Source organism: Pleurodeles waltl, chromosome 6 (genome assembly GCF_031143425.1).
Source record: "Pleurodeles waltl isolate 20211129_DDA chromosome 6, aPleWal1.hap1.20221129, whole genome shotgun sequence".
Taxonomy (NCBI): domain Eukaryota; kingdom Metazoa; phylum Chordata; class Amphibia; order Caudata; family Salamandridae; genus Pleurodeles; species Pleurodeles waltl.
The window spans coordinates 1357200958-1357216988 of NC_090445.1; positions in this window are offsets into that span (position 1 = coordinate 1357200958).

Consider the following 16031-nt stretch of genomic DNA (forward strand, 5'->3'; position numbering starts at 1 on the left):
CAGTTAGAAAAGTAGTGCAAACAATGTAGAACACAATAGAATGCAATAGGGAGAAATAGGCCTAGGGGCAAAACAAACTATATACTCCAAATGTGGAATGCAAACCACAAATGGACCCCAAGCCTAGTGTAGTGTACAGAGGGCCGCTGGGATTGTAAGAAAACATTAAGGGTGTCCAAGATACCCCACCCCAAGACCCTGAAAAGTAGGAGTAAAGTTACCCTACTACCCTAGAAAGGCAGTAAAGTCGAGATGGCAGATTCTGCAAGGACAACAACTGACTGCAAAGCACTGAAGACAGATTGCTGAACCTGAGGACCTGTAAAGGAAGGGGACCAAGTCCAAGAGTCACGCAAGTGTCCGGGGGGGACAGGAGCCCACTAAACCCCGGATGAAGGTGCAAAAGGGCTGCCTTAGGGTGGAAGAAGCCAAAGATTCTGCAACAATGGAAGGTGCCAGTAACTTCTCCTTTGGTCAGAAGATGTCCCACGGCGTGCTGGAGGATGCAGATTTGTTTTCACAGAGAAAGACCACAAATAAGCCTTGCTAGCTGCAAGAGTTGCAGTTGAGGATTTTGGGTGCTGCCAGGGCCCAGGAAGGACCAGGAGGTCGCCCCTTGGAGGAGGAGACAGAGGGGGCCCTCAGCAACACAGAGAGCCCATGCAGAAGCAGGCAGCATCCGCAGAAGTCCCTGAACAGGCACTTAGAAGATCTGAGGACAACGGTCAACTCAGATCAACAAAAGAGGGTCCCACAACGTCAGAGTCCAACTCAGCGAGTTGGGCAATGCAGGACGGAGTGCTGGGGACCTGGGCTAGGCTGTGCACAAAGGAAGTCTTGCAAAAGTGCACAGAAGCCTGAGCAGCTGCAGTTCACGCAGTACACAGGATTACTGACTGGCGTGGGGAGGCAAAGTCCTCCATCAAATTTGGACAGAAGGGCCACTGGACTGTCGGGGACACTTGGACCCAGCTCTTGTGTTCCAGGGACCAAGCTCGTCAGGATGAGAGGAGACCCAGAGGACCGGTGATGCAGAAGTTTGGTGCCTGCGTTGGCAGGGGGAAGAATCCGTTGACCCACTGGAGATTTCTTCTTGGCTTCCAGTGCAGGGTGAAGGCAGACAGCCCTCAGAACAGGCACCACCAGGAAATAGTTGAGAAAGCCGGCAGGATGAGGCGCAACATTGCTGATGGTAGTCTTCTTGCTACTTTGTTGCAGTTTTGCAGGTGTCCTGGAACAGTCAGCGGTTGATCCTTGGCAGAAGTCGAAGAAGGAAGTGCAGAGGAACTATGGTGAGCTCTTGCATTCATTATCTGATGAGATACCCACAGGAGAGACCCTAAATATCCCTCAGAGGAGAATTGGCTACAGAGAAAGGTAAGCACCTATTAGGAGGAGTCTCTGACGTCAACTGCTGGCACTGGCCACTCAGAGCTGTCCATTGTGCCCTCACACCTCTGCATCCAAGATGGCAGAGGTCTGGGACACACTGGAGGAGTTCTGGGAACCTCCCCTGGGAGGTGCTGGTCAGGGGAGTGGTCACTCCCATTTCCTTTGTCCAGTTTCGTGCCAGAGCAGGGCTGGGGGATCCCTGAACCTATATGGACTGGCTTATGCAAGGAGGGCACCATCTGTGCCCTTCAAAGCATTTCCAGAGGCCAGGAGAGGCTACTACTCTCAGGCCCTTCACACCTATTTTCCTAAGGGAGAAGGTGTAACACCCCCTCTCAGAGGAAATCCTTTGTTCTGCCTTCCTAGGACTGGCCTGCCCAGGCCCCAGGGGGGCAGAAACCTGTCTGTGGGTTGGCAGCAGCAGTAGCTGCAGAGAAAACCCCAGAAAGTTAGTTTGGCAGTACCCGGGCTCTATGCTGGAGACCCAGGGATGCATGGAATTGTCACCCCAATACCAGAATGGTATTGGGGTGACAATTCCATGATTCTAGATACGTTACATGGCCATGTTCGGAGTTACCATGGTGACGCTACATATAGGTATTGACCTATATGTAGTGCCCGCGTGTAATGGTGTCCCCGCACTCACAAAGTCCGGGGAAATTGCCCTGAACAATGTGGTGGCACCTTGGCTAGTGCCAGGGTGCCCACACACTAAGTAACTTTGCACCTAACCTTCACTAAGTGAGGGTTAGACATATAGGTGACTTATAAGTTACTTAAGTGCAATGTACAATTACTGTGAGATAACATGGACGTTATTTCACTCAGGCTGCAGTGGCAGTCCTGTGAAAGAATTGTCTGAGCTCCCTATCGGTGGCAAAAGAAATGATGCAGCCCATAGGGATCTCCTGGAATCCCAATACCCTGGGTACCTAGGTACCATATACTAGGGAATTATAAGGGTGTTCCAGTGTGCCAATCAGAATTGGTAAAATTAGTCACTAGCCTGCAGTGACAATTTTAAAAGCAGAGGGAGCATAAACACTGAGGTTCTGGTTAGCAGAGCCTCAGTGATGCAGTTAGGCACCAGACAGGGAACACATATAGCCCACAAACTTATGAGCACTGGGGTCCTGGCTAGCAGGATCCCAGTGACACATATCAAACATACTGACAACATGGAGTTTTCACTATGAGCACTGGGCCCTGGCTAGCAGGATCCCAGTGAGACAGTAAAAACACCCTGACATATACTCAAGACAGGCCAAAAGTGGGGGTAACAAGGCTAGAAAGAGGCTACCTTCCTACACAGGCCCACTAGTAACATTTGGTTCACAGGCCCTGGGCACCTCTACTAGGGACTTACTAGTAAATCAAATATGCCAATCATGGATGTACCATTTACATCCACATTTTGTAAAGGAGCACTTGCACTTTAGCACTGGTTAACAGTGGTAAAGTGCCCAGAGTACCAAAAACAGCAAAAACAGTGTCCAGCACACATCAACAACCTGGGAAACAGAGGCAAAAAGTTAAGGGAGACCACACCAAGGATGAAAAGTTCAACAAGGGGGTAAGAAGAAGAAAAAATAGTATGTAGAAGGAGAAGATTCAGATGTCGAGGATCTTATTATTCAGATGCTGAAGGACCGACCTTCACCATATGCGGTGCATGGAGGGGGTCCAAGTACTAATTCTGCTCCAACTGCCCCAGCTCAAGTACTGGGGACAGCAGGACCAGTGCAGACATAAAATGGACAGGTACAAGGGGTAGTGCAGAGTACTCCGAATGCAGTGAGTACTTCGGTAGTCGAGGTGCAGTTGCACCCACCACTGAGACAGAGAATTTATCCAGAAGTAACAATTCTAGAGACAACTTCGAGCTTAGTGGTTCCTACAGAGCAAGTGGTTCCGAGGCCAATGCTAGTTCAGTCTGAGCCGACTCCAATGTTGTTGCCTCAGACGCAGCCACAGGTTTTGCCGAAGTTCACACCAATGACAGGGACACAGTAAGATGTGACTCCAGTGATGAATCAGAGTATGGAAGTAGCCCTTTCAGAAAATGCAGGTGTCAGAGCGGCACCAGATGCAATATCGTTGCCAATTACTGTTGGTCCTGTGGTACCATTGTTTGTGCAAAAGAAGCTGATTACTGGAGAACAGGGTGAAATGTCACAAAGCCTCGTGAGGAGGGGGGGTGAGAGATCATGTGCAGGTAACATCATCTATAGGACAGACCTTTGACGGATCTAGGCCGTTAATGGACCTTAGTCCACTTGTTGTGCTTCCTGATATGGTAAATGGCTCGAGTGTAAGTCAGAGCTTGGAGCTCTTGACACCGCAAACTCCAGGTGCAGTGGCACAATAGGTGCCAATGCCGCATGCAAGTAACATCTTGTTACAAGGATTGACAGCACAACAATTGAATGAGTGGTTGGATAGTCTGAATACTCGTCGAAATGCATCCAAGGGTGAAGAGCAGATTAATCATGGCAGACTGGCAACCGAGATAACGGAACTAGTCAAGTGATCAATAGGAGTGAATAGGTTGGAATCCTATACAGAAGAAGAGCTGAGATATTTGTGTCCGAGAATTATGAAAGAAGTGAACAAGATACATCAGAAATTGGCAGATTTGGCAGAAAAACATGATACAGAAATTGAGAAAACAAAGCACTTGAAAAGGAGTTACAGGTTAGATTTTGAGGCAAAAGATTTTGAACACATGAGATCAACAGGGACGAAAGGGCATCTCAGAGAGTTATTACAGAGTACGCAAATTTGGGGAGCATTAGAAAAGTGGGAAGGCAGATGGGCAAAGAAGGATAAAGGGAAACAGGATTCACAAGAAGTGTCTGAAAGTGTTCAGAAATAAAAAAATCCAGTAAAGATTTTACCAATGAGAGAATTTCTGGAGGGCAATTTGTTAATGTTCCCTGGAACAGGAGTGATATTTTGTCATTCACAAATGATAATCCAAAATTAAGAGAGAAAATGGTTGAGTGGTACCAGCAGACAGATAGAGTTGTAAAACTTTCGAATTGTCTGTGGGAAGACATGAATACTCTGTTGGAGATGGTGGTTCCAGCTGATTTGTGGGTTGAGTGTAAGAGAGCAGTGGATTGGCTGACAAGTGAACAAGAACAAGATAGAGTTACAGGTGCACCATCACCTGAAGTGATGAAACATTATTGTAAGGTGATTGAGTTCCTGAAGATGAGAATTTCGCCTAAAAATATTGATTGGCAGAGAATTGACAGGACAGTGCAGGAAGTAAAAGAATCAATCCATACCTACTATGAGAGATTGCTGAAGGCGTTCACTGAGTACAGTGGTAAAGAAGCAATTGCGCCGAAAGATATGTTGCACTTTGTGTTCAGGTTCATGGAAGGATTGAGACCTGAAATAGGTCAGATGATTAAGAGTCCTTTGATTTGTTGGCAAGCAAAACCGATTGATTAGGTGTTGCAGTATGCAAAATACTGTAGTTATAAGATTGGGTTGAAGCAGAAAAAGTTGAAGGAGAAAGTATGGTGATGCAAATTAAGGCAGCTCAGACAGGAGTGGAAGGAGCTTTAGTGCAACAGGTACCACAGCAGCAGGGAACTGTTATGTTCCAACCTCAAATGAGAGGTAGGGGTCGTGGAGCCAATTTGAATCTCGGTCTGGATTTGAGTACTGTAGTGGTTCAGAATGATGTGCAAGGGATGAAAAAGATGTTACTGTGCCACCTTTCAGAAACGTGAGACACTGGATGCGGGAGTGTCCGTTGATGGTGCAGGATGGTGTTGTTCAGCAAAGTGATGATGTCAATACATTTCAAGCTGTGAAAGCCCCTAGAATGAGAGGACTTAATCCATATTTTCAGAATCAAGTGCAGAATTTTCAACCCATGCAGCAGGTGCAAAGGCCTCGTGCACAAATGACACAGTTGCAACCAATGCAGCAGCAGGTTCCTATGGCACCTAGACAGCAAATGCAGATACCTCAAGCCCCGATGGAACAGCAACAGATGAAGCTTACTCAGCAGGTCACAGGTCAGAGACAGGACAGAAGTAGTGACACAGTGCACCGATTCCCGTTACATAGTGAGAATGAAATAAACGATGAATGGATGAGTATTCATTCAGATGAAGAGCATGTATGCATGCAGCTTCATTGGAAGTAGATCAACGAGAGCCTTTTGTGAAAGGAAAGGTGATGGGTCACAGGGTTTCATTCCTAGTGGACACAGGAGCTACACGCTCTACAGTGAGAAGTGCAGAAGTGCCGAACTTACCTCTTTCAGGCAAAACAGTTCAGGTTGTGTGAGTAGGGAATAGACAGCTGATAAATCCAATCACAGATGCAATACAAGTTGAGATTGGCAACTTCCAGGGACTACATAAATTTGTAGTTTGTGACTCGGGCCCAGTATCCCTACTGGGAAGGGACTTATTGTGCAAGACTAGATGTTGGATCAATTGTTCAACTGTTGGAATAGCGGTTCAGACAAATAGTGATGATTAGGAAGAACAAACTCCTGAAACTGAGAATGAAAGCATTAATGAAGAGTACTCGTTGATTGAGTTTTTCCTGATGTTTACTGTTAAAGAATTGCATGCAGACTTGCAAGGAACAGTACAGGAAAATGTGTGGGACCTGACAGGTAGAGAAGTGGGTTTGATCAAGGGAGTGGAGCCGATTAAGATCACTTTGAAGGCGAATGTAGTGTTTCCGCAGCTTCCACAGTATATCATGGCACAAGATGTTCTGATGAAAGTGGCACAATTAATTGGAGACTTTCTAAAACAAGGGGCTTTGAAAGAAGTGTTGAGCAGTCCATGTAAGTCACCGATAATGGGTTTAAAGAAGCCGTGTGGGAAAGTGTGAATTGTGCAAGACTTGCAAAAAGTGAATGACATGGTGGTCAAGTGTTGTCCTGTAGTGCCGGACCCAGCAGTAATATTGTTTCAGATTCCATGTGATGCAGAGTGGTTCACAGTGGTTGACTTGTGACAAGCTTTCTTTTCTGTGCCTCTTCATGAGGATAGTCAGTTTCTTTTTAGTTTCAAATTCCTAGACAGAGTCTACAGCTGGTGCAGGCTTCCAAAAGGGTACACATGGTCTCTGTTCAATCAGATTTTGAAAAAGAATTTGGAGTCATTGGAACTACTGTACCAATCGACTCTAGTGCAGTACATTGATGATTTGCTAATTGCGTCCAAGACAAGGGACAAATGTAAGTATGACTCGCTTGCCCTATTGAATCATTTGGGAAAATCTGGACATAAGGTGTCACCTTTGAAATTGCAGTACTGTCAGAAATCAGTGAAATACCTGGGACACCAAATAGAGAAAGGGTAGAGGAGAATCTCCAGAGAGAGGATTACAATGATACTGCAGAGAAGTCCTCCGACTTCACAGAGAGATGTCAGAATGTTTCTGGGAATGGTAGGTTATTGTTGTCAGTGGATTCCAAACCTTGCTGAGATTGACAAACCATTGCAGCAGCTGACACATAAGGAGGTTATAGATCCCATTACCTTAGATCACGACCAGATGAAAGCGTTTACTGAGTTGAGAGAGAGTTTGTGCAGAGCTCCAACATTGGGAATGCCTGATTACACGAAGCCATTCACATTGTTTTGTCATGAACGTGATGCTTGTTCTTTGTCTGTTTTGACACAGGTCCATGGAGGTGCTTATTGCCCAGTAGCTTATTTTTCAGCTACCATGGACCCAGTCGCAGTAGCCTTACCAGGTTGTCTGCGTTCTGTTGCCGCAGTTGGTCAAAGTCTTTCTCAATGTGAGGGAGTAGTGATGGGATACTCTCTGACAGAAATGGTTCCTCACTCTGTTGAGATCTTACTGACAAGGACGAAAACACAGTATTTGACTGGTGCCAAACTGACTAGGTATGAGACGAGCATTCTAGGTGCTCCAAATGTAACTTTGAAAAGGTGTACAGTGCTGAACCCGGCAACATTACTTCCAAGTGATACTGTTGAACTTGAAAATGAGGAAGACATTAAGCATGATTGTCTTGAGGTAACTGAGCTATGTACAAAACCAAGACCAGATATCAGAGATACATGATTGGAAGAAAATGACCAAATTGTCTTTGTTGATGGCTCATGTGTCAGAGATGGTACAGAGACACTGAGAGCAGCATATGCTGTATGCACAATCACAGGGACATTTGAAGCGTATTGGCTTCGAGGTGTATATTCTGCAGGAATAGCAAAATTGGTAGCTCTTACTAGAGCGTACCATGTATCTGCTAGGTTGAGAGTCACAATCTATACTGACAGCCAATATGGATTTGGAATTTTTCATGATTTTGGTCAATAGTGGGCGCAAAGAGGCTTCTTGACCTCTACTGGTTCACCAGTAAGAAATGGTGACTGAATAAAAGAATTGTTGTATGCAATACAGTTGCCTTAAGAAATTGCCGTGGTAAAATGCAGTGCACATAAAAAGACACAAGACTACATCTCACTGGGAAATGGATATGCTGCTCAAGTCGCTAGGTTTTGCGCATTGAACTGTATATCGTTCAAAGATAAGTGGAAATTAATGTCAGAAAAAGATAACCCATGTACAGGTTTTGCATTGAAAGTGATCGATACTTTGTAAGAATTGAAATCATCGCAAAGTAATGTTGACAAGGAAGAGAAACGACTCTGGTCCAAATTAAAATGTGTTCAATGTCTTGATGAGATTTAGGTTTCTGAGGAGGGTCAGATGGTCCTGCCCAATTGTTTATTGTCACAAATGGCCTGTTATTATCCTGGTCAGGCACACAGGGATGCCATCGTTTGTTTGTTCAAGATCTATTGGTTTAATCCCAAGTTTAGGCGGGTGGCAGAGGCAGTATGTCATTGCTGTATAATTTGTCAGCAGCTAAATGTGGAAAAAGGGACAGTGGTGAATTTGTGCCACATTAGAAGAACAGGAAATCCATTCAGCAGAATGCAATTAGATTTCATTGAGATGCCTGCATGTGGAGGTTTGAAGTATGTGTTGGTAATTGTGTGCATTTTTAGTCATTGGATTGAAGCATACCCTACAAGAAGGAATGTCAGTCTCACAGTAGCAAAGTTGTTGCTCAGGGAGTTAATTTCACGTTTTGGGTTTCTGATCTCTTTAGAATCAGATAGGGGAACTCACTTCAATAACGAGGTGATTAAACTCTTATGTGCAGCACTAAACATTGAGCAAAAGTTGCATTGAAGCTATTGCCCTGAAGCATCAGGACTAGTGGAACAGATGAATGGCACCTTGAAATCAAGAATTTCAAAGGTGTGTGCAGCTACGAATTTGAAATGGCCAGATGCATTGCCTTTGGTGTTGATGTCGATGAGAAACACACCCAACTGGAAGATAGGGCTGTCGCCCCATGAGATCCTCTTGGACAGAGAAATGAGATTACCAGCAGTTCCATCCAATGCACTTGTAAGCATTACAGATGATATGGTGTTGGAATACTGCAAGGGTATGACTGATGTGGTTCGCTCTTCCTCTCAGCAGGTGAAGGTCACCACCCTGCCATCCATCCATGATCCAGGGCACAATCTGAGAGTCGGAGACTGGATCGTTGTCCAAAAACATGTTTGCAAGACGTGTTTAAAGCCATGCTGGAGAGGTCCATACCAGGTGGTCCTGACAACTACGACAGTTGTGAAGTGTGCAGGACTCCCGAACTGGATACACGCAAGCCATGCAAAGAGAGTGGTATATCCACAGGATCATGAAGAAGCATTGTTGAGAGAACCAACAACAGTGAAACAGGTTGCCGCACCTGAACTAGAAAAGGAACCAAGAGAGCCTGAAATTGAACCAGAAATTTTGGAAGATGGCTCTAAACCCCATGTAAGAGACGAGAGTGAAGAATTACAGGACGGTGCAGACAAATCAATCTCAACTGATACAGCAAGAGAGCAGAGGTTCTCCCAGAAGCAGACAGTGCTGAAAAGCAGACAGAGCAAGTGCCAGACCAAGAGGGGGAAAGAGTTGAGACAGATCAAAGTCAAAGTGATCCGACTCCTTCTGAACCTGTTGCAGGTCCATCAAGAAAAAACACCATAGAGAAAGAGAACGAGAAGAGTCCAATCCTGAGAAGAATATTGACAGAAGGATCAAGAAAAGGAGATAATTGGCCTGAGTCACAGATAGGGAAGAAAAAGGAATTGTCATAAACGAAACAATAGAGGAAGAAGTAGATACTATGAAAAAAGAAGAATTGAGTGAAGGAGAAATTTGTGGTGATCGAAAGTTGTAAAAAAAAGAGAATAGCAAGTCGGTGTTACGCAGGTCCTGAATGGGCGTATACAACTACCAATGAATGGAAACACAAGCTTACGTCTTTTTGTTTTGATAGAGAAGTTCCGAGTCAGTACTTTGATGTAACCTGGAGATCATCAAGAAGCTGAATTGATGAGCTAATCTGGAGTATGCATTACAGAGACTGTTGAAAATAAACCGGAAGAGACGCTGATAACCTGATTGACATTAAACCGGAAGGGACAAGCTGCTAATCGATTTCTGACAAAGGAAAGGGTTTCTGGATGTAAGACTGAACTGTGAGAGAAAAATGTCCTTATTTTTTATTTTTTTTACTGCTCTTTATATAAGAGTTACTTTTGCTTTCTGATTCTTTACAGATCATGGCTGGGTTAAATAATCAAGGTAGAAATGCTAGGCGCTGTAGATATATGAGTGTTGGATTGACAATTATTTGTGGAATCTTGTTTGTGGTGGTGATTGTGGGAATGTCTGGTCTTGATGTGAAAGGAGCCACTCACACTTCTACTTCTGAGACTACTACACTAATGGCTTTAGAGAGGTTTAAGTTAGATGAAAAGTATTTGCATGATTGTACTAACGCTCAAGGAGAGCTTTCTTCTAATGTTTTCTATTGCTTGTTGAGTTAGTATGTTGAAACGATGAATGCAAGGGATTGTCTTGTGTGTACGCAAATTCCTTTGTCAGTAGAGGAAGGAGTTACGTACCACAGCTTAACTTTAACCTATGGAATAAGCTGTAGCTTGCTAATAACAAGGTTCTATAATCAAGAGTATATACAAAATTTTTACTCTAACTACGATGTTGTGTTTTCGTTTGTTCCTATTATTAGATATTTGAGTAGAGTAGCTGAAGAGCATGAGATAGTATTAGTTAGAGGATTCTTTGAGCCTACACTAACATTTGGAACAGCTTACGCGCATAAGAACAACCTTACGTGCTTGCTTACACCTTTAGAGAAGAGCTTTATTGGGCATACTGAGGACAGAAGAAAAGCATTTACAAAAATTAGAAAAAGGTTTAGTGAAAAGAACTTACAAGAATTATTATACTTATACGGCAATTAAAATGCAAGGGAAATTAGCATTAGATGCATTACATGTAGGGAAGCTTTGTATATATAGGCCAAAATCACGCACTGGCACTTTATTAGTGGGAACGAGTGAATGTAGGCATGTGTTTTTGTTTCAGAGTAAGAGGGCTTTAATGTTGAATGGTCAGGACCCTGCGATTCCTGGAATCTATTATATTTGTGGACTCAATGCTTATTACCGTTTTCCAAGTGGATGGTATGGGACATGTTATTTGGGGATAGTTTTCCCCAAAGATTTACCAGATAGATGACTTAAGAAGTTTCCGAAATTGACTGAATTGCATCATAAGCGACAGAGGAGGGAAACCTCTTCTGCAGTTGTGGGAGATATATTTGGTGCAGTGATTCCTTCAGTGGGAGTCATCCTGAATTCAATCAAGATACAAAAGTTGTTTACTATTGTGGATAACATGCTGACAAATTTTACAGGGGCAATACTCCTGATAGATATTGAATTGACCGTGGCTAGAGCTATGACGCTTCAAAATCAGCTTGCTTTAGACATTCTTTTAGCGAAAGACGTGGAGTCTGTAAAATGATTAACTCTAGGCATTATTGCCTATACATCCCTAACAACAGTAAGGAGATAAGAGACTTACTCACTAACCTGACTAACTCAAGTAAGGATTTAAAGGAATTGAAGGTACGAGGTGTTTGGAAAAGGTTGGGAAAGGATTTGCTTCTGTGGGAAATTGGCTTGTTAACATTTGGAATGGGGTATTTTTAAAGATCATACAGGGAATATTAATTGTGATTGCTTGCATATTAGGATTAGAGGGTTCATGCAAATTATTATGTCAAAAGATAAAATTGAGAAGGTTTAAAAATAATCAGAGGAGGGAAGAACGAAACAGGGAAAGAATCTTTAGAGAAGACTTGAGAAGGAGACAAAATACAGAGGAGATAGAATTATGAAAACGATGATGGTAAAGAATGTTGTGATGACATATTTAGTCATCAGAGGAGGGACTGTTGAAACAAATATGTTAATTAGAAATTATTAATGAATTTTTATGCATTTTGATTAGCAAGAAAATAATAGAAAAATTCAATGTAGAAAAATTAATGTGCACGTTTGAAAATGTGCCCACAAAGATTGGCTGCCAGTCATACGAAGTTGTACTAAAATGATTAAAAATGCATGAAATATTGAAAATGTGCAATAGTAATGTAGTAATATGTCATATTAAGATGTATAACATATGTTATGCATTATATTGTAGAGCTAACTTAGCCGAAGTTGTGGCCTAGTTTTGCCAGGCTTCGTGCAGCAGCGGAATAACCATGCACTGTAGAGAAGCTAATGTGTTGAACTGACCCTGAACCACTTGATGTTAATAAAGTCTGTTTAGCTAGAATTTTCTGCAATGTACCGACAGACAGGAGATGAGGGAATAATTGTTGTAACAAGGACTGTGTAAAGCAGGCTAGATGTACTTTCCCAGGTCTCAAACAATAGAGACACTGACTGGAGAAAAAGATGCAACATTTTCGATACCTGATGAGCCGGATGATGAGGCCATCGCACCGTGAACCAATCGACAACCTGAGAGCGACGAAATATTAGAATTCAAAGATTTGAAGAATTAAATTTATTTGATAGCGTCACATATGGTGATTAATTGACCAATTAGGAATTAGGGGATGGACTGGGTAATTTTAATAAAATGTCATGACAAAGATGTCGGAAGACGCGATTCAAGATTCTGTCATTGGGCTCATGCTCTTGAGAGCCTGATGCATTTCTGATAGATTGATGACCTGAAGACGAAGACTGACTTTGTTGTGGATCCAATCTGTGGATATGTAGCTATGACAATGTGACTGATTAACTTTTGTGCCTTTCTTTCTAGGTACCAACTGCGCTGTTTAAATAGTTTTTCTCTTAGCTAAATGTTTTCTAAATTCATGTTCCAAATTGTTTTCACATGTAGTCCTACATGCTAGTGCTCATCTGGGATAGGTAGGGTTCCTTGAGTGACATTGACAGTGACAAATGATTGCTGAACTCTGCTATTAATGTTGATATATTCATCTTTTCTTGACTTATGCTGAAGAATTAGAGTATATTTTTTCACAAATTCTGATTAGATTATGTTATTGGTGGTCATTAATGAATTAATTGCGAGGTGATTGAATAAAGTTTGAATTAACCATATGGATTAGTATTGTAACTAATTGGGAAATAAAAATTGTTAAAACGTATATTGAGTTGGGGTTATTCATGAAATGTTGATATAATTGACTAATGATTAATGATTTTCCCAGTGGTTATATTGATTATTGATAACATTGGTCATTACATGACTAGGATACTCCATGCGAATTAAAAGGTTCATTGGCCTATATGCGTCCTTTTGCAAGGTTACTTACTAAGGACCAGGTGCGCTAGCAGCCTATTACGATTAACAGTGTCAAAAGCGGTAGAAAGATCTAAGAGAATCAGAACCAACGAATGACTGTCATCAGTACGTGTTCATAGCTCATCCATAGTACTAAGCAGAGCAGTTTCTGCCCCATGTCCTGGTCGAAATCCAAATTGCACTGCCTCCACGATTTGATTGCTCTCCAAATAGTTGGATAGGGACTTGCTGAGCCAGAATTCCAGGCTATTTACTGGGTAAAGTAAAAGAGAAATAGGCCTGTAGTTGCAGTAAATTGTTGGATCTATGGATGATTTCCTCAGTACAGCATTGTGGAGTGACTCGCTCTATTAAAAAGGAGAGTAATTCCCTGATTTATATTTAGATATGCAGAGTGGCAGGAATAAAACCTCATGTAATTCACAGAGTCTAATTTTCCATTAGGTCTCATGAATCATTTCAGGATGCAAATGAGTGCCACATCTGTGAGAACTGTTCCTTTCTTGCAATTAGATTTTTCCTATTTTGCTTAATTATGAAATATGACCGTGTCTTCTTTCTTTCAAAAGGGTATGTGACCTGAAAGCATGCGCTGAATTTGCTGTGAGGCTTTTTATTGCACTGATCTCATGGGGCTAACTTAATTCCAATCGTATGAGGATCAAATACCTATTAACTTCAGAGCACAATGGTTTCCCGTCAGACAATTGGAGCGGAGGTCAGACATTCATTTCCACGTCAGTATGAGTCGATGTCTGCGTGCCCTTGCTGCTCACGCAAATGTCGTCAGTGAACTGGCAGCCCTCTGCTTCTCGACCGCAAAGGGAATCCAGGAAGTGACTGGCGAATGTGATGTGTCTCTACAGGGCCGCTATGAAAGCTGCTCAGATTTAATCTCCTTTTCAACTGTTGATTATTCCCGAAAGACCTAGTCTAAGAAGCCTGTGTCTATGTGCGTAGACTACAAAAAGCATCTTTCCCCTGACTCTGCTATGCTAAGAGCTCTTCCCAGCCCACTTCACGGCTTTTTTGATCGAAGACCTGCCTCGGTTAATTGAAGACTGCTCTGCAAATGCGGTAGCGTATATTTTAAGTGCGTAAAACTACAGTTTCAACAGGACAATTATTCCGGGTGCCGTGCCGTACATTTAAAAAATAGCCAAACAACACTGTAGGTATCCATTGCCTTAAAGGACCCAGGTGAGTGGAAATGGGAGTTCGAAATTGGTAAAACTCATGGGAGCCTAAATGAAAATTTGGCCCCTGGGCATACCAGCTGAGGTGCGGGGAGACACTGGGGCATATTTACAAGAAAGTGGCGCATCAGCTATGATGCGCTACTTTTCTTGCACACCTTAACTTCACCACATTAGCGCCGTATTTACCATACGGCACAACATGGCGCAAATGAGCACAATAGTATCAACATTTTGCTAGCGCAAAATTATGGCGCTAGTCCACCAATGTGTGCGAAGGCCCTTTGGAAACACTGGGACCGTCACTTTAACACCTGCCTTTAAATTTCACTGAGCCATTTTTCTGTGCCTCCTAATGGGGGAATGCCCCCCTTGCAAACATTATGCCTGGTGCAGGCATAATTTGGCGCAAGGGGTGACAAAGTGGAGCAATGCTTGTATTGCACCACTTTGTAAATATGGCACGGGAAAATGGCATCCTTAACGCCACATTAGCAAAAAAAATGATGCTAGGGTGGCACAAGGTGGCTCAAGGGGCTTGTAAATATGTCCGACTGAGATCAAGAATGAATTAAACACAGGGTTAGAATCAGTGCTTAATTTATAAATAAAAAATAAGTGCCAGGGCCCAAGGTATTTAACAGACGACAGCAGTTGACATCATCCATAGCTCCTACGTGCCAAGGCCCAAGGTATTCATGGACCTCCACTGCATTTTGCATCATCCACAACTCCTTTCACTACGTTGAGTGCTAGTGCCAGCACTGTCCACTACTTAGGGCACGCAAACAATTTGACATTTTGAACTATTCTAGGTCACCACAAAACTGTAGGGATGGCCTGGACTACCTAGATTTAACATTCTTTTTAAAATGTTCTTAAACATTTCAATTTCCCACTGATGTTCTCTTCTAAAAATATAATACAGAGCCCCATCATGTGGTGGATTCTAAAAAATCTGTATTTAAATTGATTGACCTTTTGGCCCTATTTATAAATCTGGAGCCCAATGAATCTTTTCTTCTCCATTCTGAGGGAAGAGGAGAACTTGCATAAACTTTGTTCAGAGCAATTACAGTGTAACCCAGGAAGCCACACATTGAGGGCTAGACTTAAGAAGCCCTTACCGCCACCTTGCGCCACATTATCATCATTTTCCTACGTTAATGTGGCATTAGGTTGGAAAAACGCCAGGTAATATTTACAAAGTGGTGCCATGCCCCTTCGTGCCACCATTCCAAATTACTCCCTTCATCATAACGGTGTCTCTTGCAAATCTTCTTATCTCACAAGCACAATGGGCTCTACATTAGTACAACCTCAGGTTCTGGCACCTGCAGTCCGTAGAAAAAACATGCAAAAAGGTTAGGCAAGAAAAATAATTGTGGCCTTCACTGCAGCTAAAGAAACACACATTGTTAGACCTGCCAGCCTTAGGGTGGTCACCCCTAACTTTTTGTCTGCCTCCCTCCACTTTTATGACACTGTTTTTGCTGGTTTTAAGACTCTGCACACTTTACCACTGCTAACCAGTGGTAAAGTGCATATGCTCTCTCCCTTAAAACATGGTGACATTGGTTAATACCCAATTGACTTATTTAATCTACTTGTAAGACCCCAGTAAAGTGCACTACATGTGCGCAGGGCCTGTAGATTAGAAGCTACTAGTGGGCTTGCACCACTGATTGTGCCACCCAC